The 12,665-nt window shown below is 40.1% G+C and overlaps 1 protein-coding gene across 2 annotated transcripts in view; it reads left to right on the forward strand.

Moving 5' to 3' along the window:
* Positions 1-12,665, forward strand: part of KLHL14 (kelch like family member 14) — a 60,725-nt gene that overhangs the window by 17,186 nt on the left and 30,874 nt on the right. The gene's annotated exons all lie outside the window — the stretch shown is intronic.

Genomic DNA, 12,665 nt, shown 5'->3' on the forward strand with positions numbered 1-12,665 from the left:
CATATTTATGTATATATGAATAAAATCTGGTTTAGGGAAAAAAAAAGGCAGTTTTTTCAAGACATTTTTCCCAAGAGTCAGATCCCTGGTAAGCCATAGTACTAGAGCATACCTTTGATTCTCTTTTGCATTTTCATTTCCTTCTTCCAGCTTTATCTGTTGTCCACAATCATTAAAGAAAGGTTTCCTCTGTACTACCCTGCGTCCATTGCTGACAGAAGCATTGGTGGAATATATCAGCTACAATAAACAGTGCATGGAGGCTGCTATCACAAAATTCTTTCCCACCTTCTTTTAATAGTGGATTTGTTTTAGAGTAAGTATTTTGCCTCGAGCATCGAGATTTGGAACTTATTGTTATGTTGGTTGTGATTCCCAGTCTGACTTGGTCATGGAATCAAATCATAGCTTCTTGAGTGCAGCAGGCTGTGTGTGCATTAGTCCCCTTGTGACTAAACTGACTGCATTGGTCAATAAAACTAAATTTTAACTGTCAAAATTGCCCAAAGCAGTATAGATAAAATAATAAATGAGCAATTTTGATCCATAAATCAAAGCCATACTTCTAAAACTGGACAACTGGTAAAACCTGGATTTCCTATTAGACCTGCTTTTTTTTTTTCTCCAGTAAAATACATTTTACAGAATTCTGTTCTTCTCCCTTATCCAAAGCCCTAAAATGGCATACATCCACATTAACATTACATGCTCATGTTAGGATGAAAAAAAATTTTAAATTTCTATGATGCATGACTTGAAACAATACCCTTGCAGAGTGATTTTTTCCTATGGAAAATTTAGGAGCCTTTCACAAAGTGGTGCCACATAAAGACTGTTTAGGTATAGATGACCTGGACTAATAGTTGAAGGTGTTGTATAAGAATGACAATTACAAAAGGTTATATGAAGTGTACACAATAAAAGTTTCTGCATCTGTGCTAGGGAATATATTATGCTTCACATTTTTCAGAATAATGAGTTCCAATACCCACCTCTGTACAGTACTTCTAAGAAAATTCTGAAGATGGTAAGTCAGTGAAAAATCAGTGATACTGCCTAAGGCAGAATTGTCCAGGTGTTTTTTTCATTTCCTGGGTTTAATCCAGTGGCTCAACAGGAGAGGCGGGAGGAATGGACCTCTTGTTTCAAGATCTGAACTCTTAACTGAATTGAAGTAAAAACTTTTTTCTGAATCTTAACTAGCTGTAGATTGTCAGATTTTGTAAGAATGGAATTTATTCAGCTCTTGATTATTTAGATGTGTTGCGGTCTCCAAGACCGTGGGAAACTACCCAGAGGCAGGACACCTTAATGCTCTGGTTAAACGTCCATCTCTGGTATTGGAGTAACTGTTGGTGAACTGCCTGTGGTGGTGTTGAGAGATGTTTCAGAATAATTTTATGTAGAGAATTTACTCTTTTCTGTGTTACCTTTGGAAACAGGGAAGAAAAGTTCTCTTTCTATTATGGTGGTGCACGTAACACTCTGTACTGTGGTTACAAGCAAGGCCAGCTCTGGTTCAGGCGCTTGCTGCTCAGCACTGGAAGTCCTGAAGGTCCCAGGATCTGGCTGGCTGAGACAACAGCTGTCAAATACACAGCCCTCTCTTGACATGAGTAATCCTGTTCTTGCAAGTCCTGCCAGAAAATGATGCCCTCTTGGCCTGGGCTAAAGTTTGAAGAACACAGAGCTGGGCTAAAGTTTGAAGAACACAGAGGAGGACACCTGTCTTTTCACACTGAAAAAGACAAAATATTAACAAGCATTATTTCTTAGAAAATATTTTACTACTCACAAAATGGTAGCAATAACTATTAAAAAAAAAAAAAAAACCCAGTTGAAATAAGAGTTTCAAGTATCCCCTTTTTTTTCCTAACTTAAGAGAGAATGGGATATAAGTCCAAGTAGATCATCTGTCCTTTCCATGAAACATTGAAGAACTACGGCGTAGGAGTGCAGGGACTTGAAGAACTGTGACTGAAGAGTCTTAGGGAAGACAACAAACTGTACAAGCTTAAAACATAGTGGTAGTTCAGTGCAGCTGTGGTGTAGAATCAACATACTATGACATTTGGGGGGGTGTGAATTTAGAGGGCATAGTTCTAAATTTATCATGTACTTTTTTTTGCAGTTGAGGAAGGAGTTTTCTTTCTTTACTCTTTTACTTCTGTCTTAATCCACTGTTGTCTTATCAGAGATATACAATCAGCAGCAAAGACAGAAGATTGTATTCTGTTTGTTTGGGGGTTTTTTTCACTTATTTAGATAGTGCGTTCAGTCCTGACGTTGCAATTCATTCTCAACTTGTCAGTGCAAATTAGGGGTTTGCTCCTTAGTGAATAGTGACAGAGCAAAAGCTATGTCCTACTCATGAGGTTCTGTGATGGGAAGAATTTCAGTTCCTGTATTCCGGTATTTCAAGATGTTCTATTTTATTATCACCTTAGGTGTATTTGATTTCCTCCTGTTACAGAGTTTTTCTTTAACATTTTGGCTGCCAATAGGCTCTCCGACAGACCAACAAAATGCCACATTTTGCACTTAGAGGCTTACTGATCCAATGTAAGTGTGCACAGAAATTCCCCCTCCCTTCCTGCAAACCTATTTACATTCCTCCTTTTCTGCTCTCTGTGCCAGTGGCATTTGGGGATAGGGATGGTGGGAAAGGAGCAAACACTCGATCCTGGGTGCAGTGGCAAGGCCACTGAGGAGGAGGTGGATGAGAGGAGCCTGAATCTCCTCTTGTCACTCTCCACTGAGAGGAGCCCCAGCAGTTACTCTCAGGGCTTGCAGACCCATTTGAGAGGGAGCTGCTTGCCTGTTTCCTTTTTCCTTCTCAGCACAGAGAGTGGCTCACTCCTCAGCACTCAGTTGCTTCGGGCTCTGTGTCCTGCCTTGTGTGATGCATAAGGAACAGGAGAAGATAAACCATCAGGAACTACTGACTCCATGGCACTGCAGTTGGGGCTGTGAGGACGGGTGCAGGTGGAACAGCATGAGCTGTCGAGTATGACAGCTCAGCAGAGAAGCAATCTCATTTTGTTCCCTAGACAAGACTAGATCTATTGGCAGGGGATCCTGCCCACCTCTCTCTGCCTGGGTAGCCAAAGCACCAAATGCATCAGTACTAATGGGAGTAATTCGAAAGGTATCAGGAAAACAACTTGCCTTGTTCATAGACCCAGGAGAGGAGGGGAAGCATGCACCCATTTCCAATTTTTTAATGTCATCATCTATAGGCAAGAATGCTATGGCTCAGGGGATTGGTAGATTTTTCACAGTCTGCTATTGCTGTGTATTTTTCCTGTCTGGTATTTCTCAGAGAGTTATTGTTTCTATGTTGACAACATAGAGGCAGAATAAAGAGGAAAAAAAAGGAGTAAGTAAGAGGCATTCTACAAACATTTTTTACCACCTAATTTTGCTTGATATGGGCACAATCCTAATCTGAGATTATAAATAATATTATGCACATCATAATGTGCACGTTGGTGTTTAATTTGAAACACTTACTGCACAGTTGTGCCTGAGCAAAGTTGAGGCTTTTATAGACTTTATGGCAAAGTACAGCAAGTATCTTCACTGCATGTTTTCCTTTTAGGCTTGCCTACATTTGCTGCACAAACACCAGTTCATTTTTTAACTGGGTACTAGACAGGACACGTAGCAGCAACAGGCTACCATTGCCCAGTGACAGAAATGGAACACCTGATGGGTGTGTGACAGTCCTCAGTAACATCAAAAGTTCTGCTCTCTTAATGGATTTTCATTATTCCATGATATTTTGTAGTCTTCATTACTACTTACTGGATGTGGGGCAGTGGGGGGGTCTCTGTGTCACCACCTCATGCCTCACTGCTCAGAACCAGCAACTGCTGCTTGAGTTTTAATTACCAGTTATGGTCCTGCCAGGAGTCCATGTTTAATTCTAGAACTCCTTTGGTTGTTTGTTTTAACTACAAGGTTTAAGATTAATTAAACTTTAAGGAAGTGAAACAATCTTTTGTTTGTTAGAATTATTCTATAATAATTGCAAAATCCAGAGCCTATAAAGATTTTTTGTGTTCAGAATTGCATAGCTTTCCCAAAAACCCTACTGCTAAGGCAATGATGTATTACTTTCACTTTCATTATATGTTTTTAATCAGAGCGTGACTTCACACTAGACAAAGCGATGCTTTATGCATGGTCTCTCTTGTTTTTGCTAAAATCTTTTGACATGATTAATTTTACTTTAATGCTTTTGTCTTGTAATGGTAAGGATGATGGGTATAAACCAGGGCAAAAAAATACATGCTTTTCTGTCACAATGCTTCTAAGCATTTAAAAATATATTAAATGAAAGAAAAAAGTATCACAAGAGAATGATCTAACTGGAATTAAATTTCTTGCTATGTGAACAGCGAATGCAAGAAATAAATAAAAATGATGCAGTCATTGTTTTAGGTGAGGTTTTTTTGTGGGTTTTTTTCTATAGCAATTTATCCATCTGTCTGATTAGAAGCGATGACTAGAAGAGAAGTTGTCTTACAGGTTTCTAGTATAGAGTGATTCCTTGCTTCAATCTAAAATTCCTTTTTTCTCTGAAGCACAAAAGGTAAAATGTTGGAAGCATTACTGAACTCTTAATGGCATGTTCCATCCATGTGAAGCTGCAGCTGCAGCAGATACTGTTTTCATATCAATACTTTGTTTTTCAATAAGATGTTAATTGTAACATTGCTTAACCTCCCTAGTTCACCACATCATCTGGGTGAACCACGGAGAGAATTCAGTGAACGTCACAATAATGGCAAATATGTGTATGGGCCATAATGCATTTATGCTTAGGGATTGCACTAGGTTTGGATCTTAATCCAGAGTAAAAGCCAACGTCCTTGTCCAGTGAGAACTGTCTTGTATTTTTTGGGGAAAGACAGGGAAATCATCCAGAAAGCTGCCAGACTGGAGAGTTTAGTCAAGATGACCAGCATCTCTTTTCAGGTTTCTTCTTCTCCTAGTTATCCCTTAGTCTTTTTTCTGTTCTTCTTGTCCTTCCTGCCCTTTGCTAGATATATTTAAGTCAGCTGTGTTTGGTCCATGTGTAAAGACAAACAATGAAGCAGGCACTTTGATTTCCTTCCCAATCCGTCTCCTTCCTGCCAGCAGCAATCACACAGGGCTGTCATCTTCATCTGATTCCCTGACCATAGTGAGCAGCCAGAAACCTTTCCATCCTTGATGCTCTGATAAAGGCAGTCCACCTTTTCCTTCCTTCCCCAGGTTGGCTGTACTTTTGTTTTTATATTAAGCAGTCAGTCCCCTGCAGGTAGCCGGGTCTGAATTTAACATATGTTATTTCTGTCATTTTGAATTTTTAAATTTCCCTTCAATATATTCTGTGACAGTGCAGCAGTCCTCCTGTTATTTGCAGTAACAACATTTTTGCACGTCAGCCAGAATTTAGACATACTGATGGTTCTTGAAACCCTTTGAACATCATTATTTACATACTTTATCTGAAGGGAAGTCAAGTGAAAGGAAGGTAGAATAATTTACTTCAAAGTCATCATCAGAGAACCTGGGACACTCCAGTCCCCAGCCTGCAGTTTTTCTGCTGGAATAGGTTATATTTCTTTTTTCCATGTTTTCTTTGGCAGTTCTATGGTGCTCAGTTGTATCAGCCTTTCCTATACTGAATGATACTTCATCTTTCCTGAGCAAATTAATAACAAAACTCATGTTCCTCTTTTTCTGAAATGTCTTTGGAGTATCTGAGAAATTCTCAATCCTTCATGTTTTGGAGTGTTTTATCCAGTTTTCTATTTTCTAGGTTGGCTACTTATAAGACATACAGTATGATTATAGCTCACATCAGAGGTTTTTGAAAGAAATTTTCAAAGGCTTAAGTGTCAGCTTGAGTACTACTAGATGCCTAGCACACATTGTGCCTTTGGAAATGTGGTGTTTTTCAAGTAAATACATTCATCCACTGTAAAGCTTTTACTTTTTTGAAGAATGGTAGTGTATTAGAAGTGAAGGTTTCCTCCTTCAATTTACCCCAAAGCAATTGGTAACTGAAAAAAACAAGTGATGTTTGCAAAAAATGTGTGAAATCAGATGGACAGGTTGTCTTGATAAATGTTTGTTGAAATTTTGTCTTCTCCTTCCTTTTTTTTTTTTTTTTTTTTGTACTTGTGAGAATAGTGCACACTTATGTTAGTCAAAAAATGGGTCTTGATGAGCACTTCTTGGCAGCCCTGATAAATTTCATCTCTCTTACTCCATTTATCCAGCAGTTGGGGATGCTGCAGCTTCTGCTTCAGTGCTGTAGTGCTGTGTCAAGGATGGTTTCAGCACTGCATTGAAAAGCTTGAGCAAGCATTAGCATATTGCTAAGGCAGTAGTGTTTATATTACCCACTAGGCAGGTTGAATAAATGTGGTAGATGTATGTAGAAGTTGTACATGTACACATATGCACATGCTTCTGTGTGTCTTCCTTAAAGAAACTCTTGGATTGCACTGAAAGCTATTTTTAAACATAAATTCCATCTATTTTTTTTCATCCTTGTATTTATGCCCTTTTTAAAGGTTCAGAAACAGGAAAATACGGTCAGAAGGGAAGAAAGATTCACACACAGAGAACTTGGCTGATTGGTATGACTATCCAGCTTTAAGCCTGGATTTAGGAGATTATTTCAAGGTGGGCATACACACTGCCAATAAGCCACATGTTTTACACCTACAGGGAAGTAAGAATATAGAAGTGAGAAACAGGAATACAGTGAAGAGTACTTTTTTACATGTGACATAGCAGAGGTTAACCACAACTCCCATTCTGAGGATGATGCGTGGGAGTTCAACTGTGCAAGTGCCATTAATGGTGCACGCCTGCATATCCAAGAGCAAGACAGAAGTCTGAGAATGAGTCAAACATAGCAGGTGAAAATGTAGCTGGTTCTCACAATGATTGCTTTATTTATGTGTTAAAGACTATTTTCTTCTCCGCTGCTATTTGAGATAACTTTCAAGAAATGTCAGCCCTCTTTGTATACATTTTTGGTTTTGATTACAATATCGTCAGCTTCTCTGTTTACACAAGTGTTACTTGATTGCTTCTTCCATAAATATGATGTGTTGAAAATTCTGGATAGCTTTCTATTCCTGTGATCCCAGTCCCTACACATCTTGTTGTGATGTATCTTTGAAACAACTCTTTTCACTGCATTCAGTCTGTTTGTGCTAAAGCTCTCAACAGTCTTTCAGCTTCTCTTGACTGCTCTCTGTCTTTTGTTAAGAACTTGTGAACACCCACCTCTGTGGAAATCAGGCTGTTCATTTCCTCTTACAAAGATGCCTGAATCTACCTACTCATCTTCATCCTCAAAAATGCCATTGGCAAACAGTTACTTCCAGGGAGAGTCCAGAATGTCCTGTTCCCTGCCTGTGCTCAGCCAGGACCCTTTGTGGTTGATAACCTGAGTGGGATGAGAGACCTGGGCACAACCTCTTTTCAAAACACGGAGGAGTGCCCCTTCCTCAGGCAGGGCACTGAGGCAGTGGAGAGCTGAGTAAGAAGGCAGCAGGTGTAAGATAGATGAGTTTCCCCATGATTGGTGCTATTTTCACAGCAGATGCTGATGTCAGGCTGCCGTGGGGACATCTTACAAAGAAAGGTGCTGGCTCCTGGAGATGCCACTCCTTGCTACATCCTTGCAAGGGCATCAGAACCTTTCTCTCAAAGCCTTCCTCCTGGATCACAGAGCTTACCTTTTTCCAAGTCATCTTTCAACTTGAGTTACATATCTTTACAAATGGCTTGAGGATGACTATTCCATTTTGCAGTAATTTCTACTGCTTAGTTCCAAAGCAAAATGAAAACAAAATATTTCAAGTGTTTTGGCAAAACCATAGTCACATCAGAACATCCCTTCTCAACATCTCTTTTGGAAGAGGGTTGTGGTTAGAGCACAGTTTTTTTAGCTTGTGAATTCTTGATACAGATTTCAGTAAAGTCACAGAATTTCTACATTGCCAAAACGTTCTCACCAGACCTGTTTGTGTAGGTCCCTCAATATGATATAGCCACTGTCTCTAAAAAAATCAACTATCTGAAATAACTTCAACACAAAATTACATGTCACTGCAAATTCAGTGCTCCTTGCAAACATTGCTTTCTGTTTTTTCGATGATTCCAGGTAAAATTTGTGTGTTTATTCTTACATACTTGCTCTAGGATTTATGTAGCATTGATGGGAGCTAGGCACGTATGGAGATGAAAATGAACTCAGGTGTGTTTCTTACTTTGGAAACCATTTCTGTTTCCAGTGGCTAATGTGGCATTTATGTGAAATGGGTTGCAAACAGGATGGCAGAACATTGCTAGCTGGGTAAAATGTAATAATAAAAAACTCTCATTGAAATCCTCTGATTTCTTTGAGGAATTGGTACATTTTATCAATTTTCTCCTCTCAAATGTTCTTAAAAGGCAGTTTCCTTCTCAGAAGTGTTTTGTACACAATTATTTGCAATACAGATTTCTGAAGCCTGCCTTAGCTTTCTCCATTTTTATAAGCGCTTTAGTGGTAAGAAGTGAACATTTTGCATCCTCGACTTTATTTGCTGTTGTATGTTCTTACTGTGTTGTAGAGGCTCATTGTTCATAAGAAGTCATTCTCTTCAATTTTCCTCTATTTTCTCACAGCCTAAGTTATTTTCTCCCTTCCTTTCCCCATGCCTTTCCCCTTCCCTACTGCCCTCCCTACTCCCCTACCTTCACTCTGTTTAAGACAGAAATGAAATTTATTAAATACTTGAGAAGGGTTTTTTCTAAGCTTTCTGTCTCATGCCAGGTGTTGTCTAAGCTACTGCTTTGATTTAACTGAATGCTGGAGTATTTGCAGGAAAAGACTAATATGTCTTTACAGGGATGGGTTTTGGTATGTTGTTTTGTCATATTTATGTATTGTGATTCTACTCTCAAATGGGGATTGTGCTACTATACAGGGTATGCAACTGCAGAATGACTGTTCACACCGAGGAAAAAAGTGTTAACAAATTGAATAGTAATGAATTAACCTGCAGAAAAAGCATTTTGCCCTAGTACACAGAAACCCTGCATAACTAGAGCATATAATTTTAAATGAAGCAGGCTCTAGGAATGCCTCAATGGATGTGATGTCGACAGTAGCTCATAATTCATGGATATGAATTATGGCTGAATATCAGGAAAAAACTTCCTGACATTGAGATCTATTAGGTTGCGGAATAATCTCCCATGGGAAATGGTGGAAGTCCCATTGCTTACAATCAGACTGAGCACTGGGAAAGGGACAAATCCTGGCCTGGCCTGGCCTCAATCTTTTAGAGCAAATTAATTAATTGCTTTAACATATGCCTTCCCATCAGTCTAGACAAGTGGTCTCTTCTGGTATTTGCCAGGCAGGAGCAACAAAGGCAGCTGTAGTATGAACTGCCCTTCCTTGCCCCACAGCTGTGCTGCCTCTGTTTGTGAATTGATCACCCCCAGGCTAAAAAAAGGGGTGCCTTTGAGCCCCTCCAGAGCTGTTCTGGAGATTTACTCTGATGGCTTCTTGAGGGCTGAGTGTGAAATAAACTGGGCTGTGTTTTTGGCATGGAATGGTGTCTGGTTTCCTGCTGTAGTGCCCTGGACTAACCTGCACGTGAGAGTTTAGGTGAGTGAGCAAACACAGCAACCACCCCAGCTGTTTGGCTTGAGAGATCCCACTCACGATTCTTAAGACCACAAAAGGGAGCAGGAATCTTCCACAGTGCAAACATCTGTTTTCCATGAAGTGGGTAAGCCTACCCGAGCGTTCCCTGGGCTCAGCAAACACTCAGAGCGGCCAGTGGCTGATGTGAGCCTGTCGTTTGCAGCAACAAATTATCTGTGACTGAATCATTTTAAATATTCCCGTTTTATTACAAGTAGATAATGTATTTAATGCACACGATTTAGCTTTAATTTGGAGGGGGGGAAGTCTTCAGCTCTTGAGGTGGCTGTGGCTAAAACTGTTAAATCAAGCTTGTTTCCTTGTGAGCAGAAACTGCACGTAAATGTAGGTGATGGTTCTGCAGTGATGACATTAATGCATATGAGTAGGCCAATGCTTTGAGTCCTGATTGTTTTAAATATATATATGTGTGTGTATATACAGGTATGGATTGAAAAAAGCTTTGACTCCAAAACTTACTAGAATATGGTAAATGTTCCTCCTAGGCTAAGCAGTATAGGAAAAATTGAGAGAGAGATGTGCTTGCATCACTTTGAGGTGGGGAGGCTTGGCAAATTATGTTGTTAGAAATCATTAAAATATATTTAAATAGAATTACCATGATGAGTGATGTAAGAGCCATGTTTCTTCTCTTCTCCTCCCTCCCCCCCCAGTTTTACATGCAGAATAACAAAGTGTGTGGCTCCAGTCTGCACTCAACAGCAGCTGCTTGCTTGCTGGTCAAGAATTGCAGCTGCTGTGTGTGCATGGCCTTAACCAACACAACATACACACCATATGTAAAAGGTACTTTTCTGATTGAAGTGACACGAAAGGAATGTCAAAGAGCTGCAGGATCAGAAAGAAAAAAAAAAACCAAACAGATTTTTTTTCTTGATTATAGACTAACAAAAAATAAGTCCAATTAAAAAGAAGTCTTCTGCCCTCATACATATGAAAGGCTTTGTGCAGGCATAACTAAGGCAGAATTTGACTCCCAAATTAACTCATTTGCTGGATGCAAAATGGAAAGAAAATCCTTATGTCCAGTTTATAAGTGTATATAATGAAAAACTGCAACAGCAGAAAAATGTATTCATATTATATCTCTAATTCAGCAAAGTATTAATCATACTGATGTTCAACAGCCTGTTTAAATACATGCTTAAGTACTTTACTAAGTACTGCCTGTAAACAACTCTATATGATGGTGCATTAACATAGGACAGAGTTTATCTATATACTCTCTCCAGAGGACTGCAATTATTTTAAGTACCATGGCAGCCAGTAGCACAGAGCTGTGGTGTCCAAATCCCAGCCTTCTGGCTAGTCCCCATGCAGCCTTTGTCTCCCAGCTGCATTACCACTAATGTCTGCACAAGCTCGTTTAAACTTTGTTTTATTCAGCAGAATCACGACTGCTGGAATCAGCTGGGCATTTACTGGCTCCCATTAACTTCAGCTCCAGCAAAGAGAGACATGTTCAGGGCAGAGATGTCCTATGTAAGGGTTTATCCAATACTCAAGCCTCCAGCTTAAGTCCCGTTAATGTGCAGGATGTTTTAGGGGCCTTCTGCACCAGGACATATTTCACCCAGCAAGATTGGAGCCACTGTCCTTCTGTCAGCTCCCATGCTGTCTCTAGCACTGCTCCAAGAAATGATCACTTCAGCACTCAGAAATTTGATTTTTCTTAACTGCAAAGATTTACAACATCAATAAAGCCCTGACATAGCATCTGTTTTCCTGAAGCCATGATTTGGCTTCACTCCAGCAGCTTTATTTTAGCAGCCTGGCTTTTCCTCAGAGAGGCAAGGCTGCCATGGAAAGGGGTTCCCCCCCAGGTAAAACATTGGTGCCCACCTGAGGTAGTTGCAGTCACTTCAGGGCTTTCATTTGAAACTCTCAGTATTGGAAAATAATTCATTGTCATCAGAGAAAATAACGGAGGGAAAAATGTTCTGGCTTTACATGGCACAAAGCAGTGCTGTTCGATGGGAATGAAGCTACATCTTGATACCATGATTTTTTGCCTCTTCTTCTGAAGTCCCTGATTGCCTTTTAGCACTGTGCAAAAAAATATTCTTGAGGGCTCTGTGTTTCCCCTGAGGCTTAGAGATTTTGCAGGGTGCTGCTGGGTTAGGCCTCAGTGGCTGCTGGAGTGGCCCAGGGGTGCAAAGCCAGGGATGGGAATCCTCTTCCTCTTCACAAAAGCAAGGCTGCAAAAGTAGGACCAAAGTGGGAAATGAATGATTGCACACCAGTTTGGGGTGTTGGGAGCCCTACAGAGGGTGCACCTGGGGTTGAGGACTGACTGGTTTTGGTTGGTTGGGTTGGACAATGAGGGAAGACACCAGAGATGCTCACGAGTCCACAGCTGGAATCCTTCTTGGGTGGCCTCCAGAGGCTGGTGCAAAATGTCAGGCAAGTGTAGCAGGAAAAAAAAAAAACACACAAGCAAAGGAGAGTCTGGGCTATTAGAGGTAAGCAGAGAGAATGGTGTGGACCAAATTCATATCACTCTGTGAAATCTATGGGTGAAACATATTGATAATTTAATGTCTGTTCTACTTATAAATGATTTGTGGTTATTCAGTAGAGCAACCCACAGATAGATACTAAAAACTGGGAAGAAATATTCAATTTACCCATTTTTGATCATTCATATATGCCTTTTTAATGCATTTTTTTCCTGCCACTGGTGAATACAATACCTACTGAACTTGGGCCCTTGACCAACTGGGACCTTTAAAACAAAGGAGAACTTGAGAGCACATCAGTTGAGGCTAGGTCAGTAACATGAAGTTGGTTCAGTTATCACTACGCCACACCATAACAATTTCAGTACTCACAGTTCTACCCTGGGACTGTCCTCTCAGAGGACAACAATAATGCTGCCCTTTGTCATGGGCCCAAATAAAGCGTAACTGAGTACCTAATTCTGATTACT

The sequence above is a fragment of the Chamaea fasciata genome, unplaced genomic scaffold (assembly GCF_029207755.1).
Source record: "Chamaea fasciata isolate MVZ Bird 193981 ecotype frontalis unplaced genomic scaffold, bChaFas1.0.hap1 SCAF_1, whole genome shotgun sequence".
Lineage (NCBI taxonomy): Eukaryota > Metazoa > Chordata > Aves > Passeriformes > Sylviidae > Chamaea > Chamaea fasciata.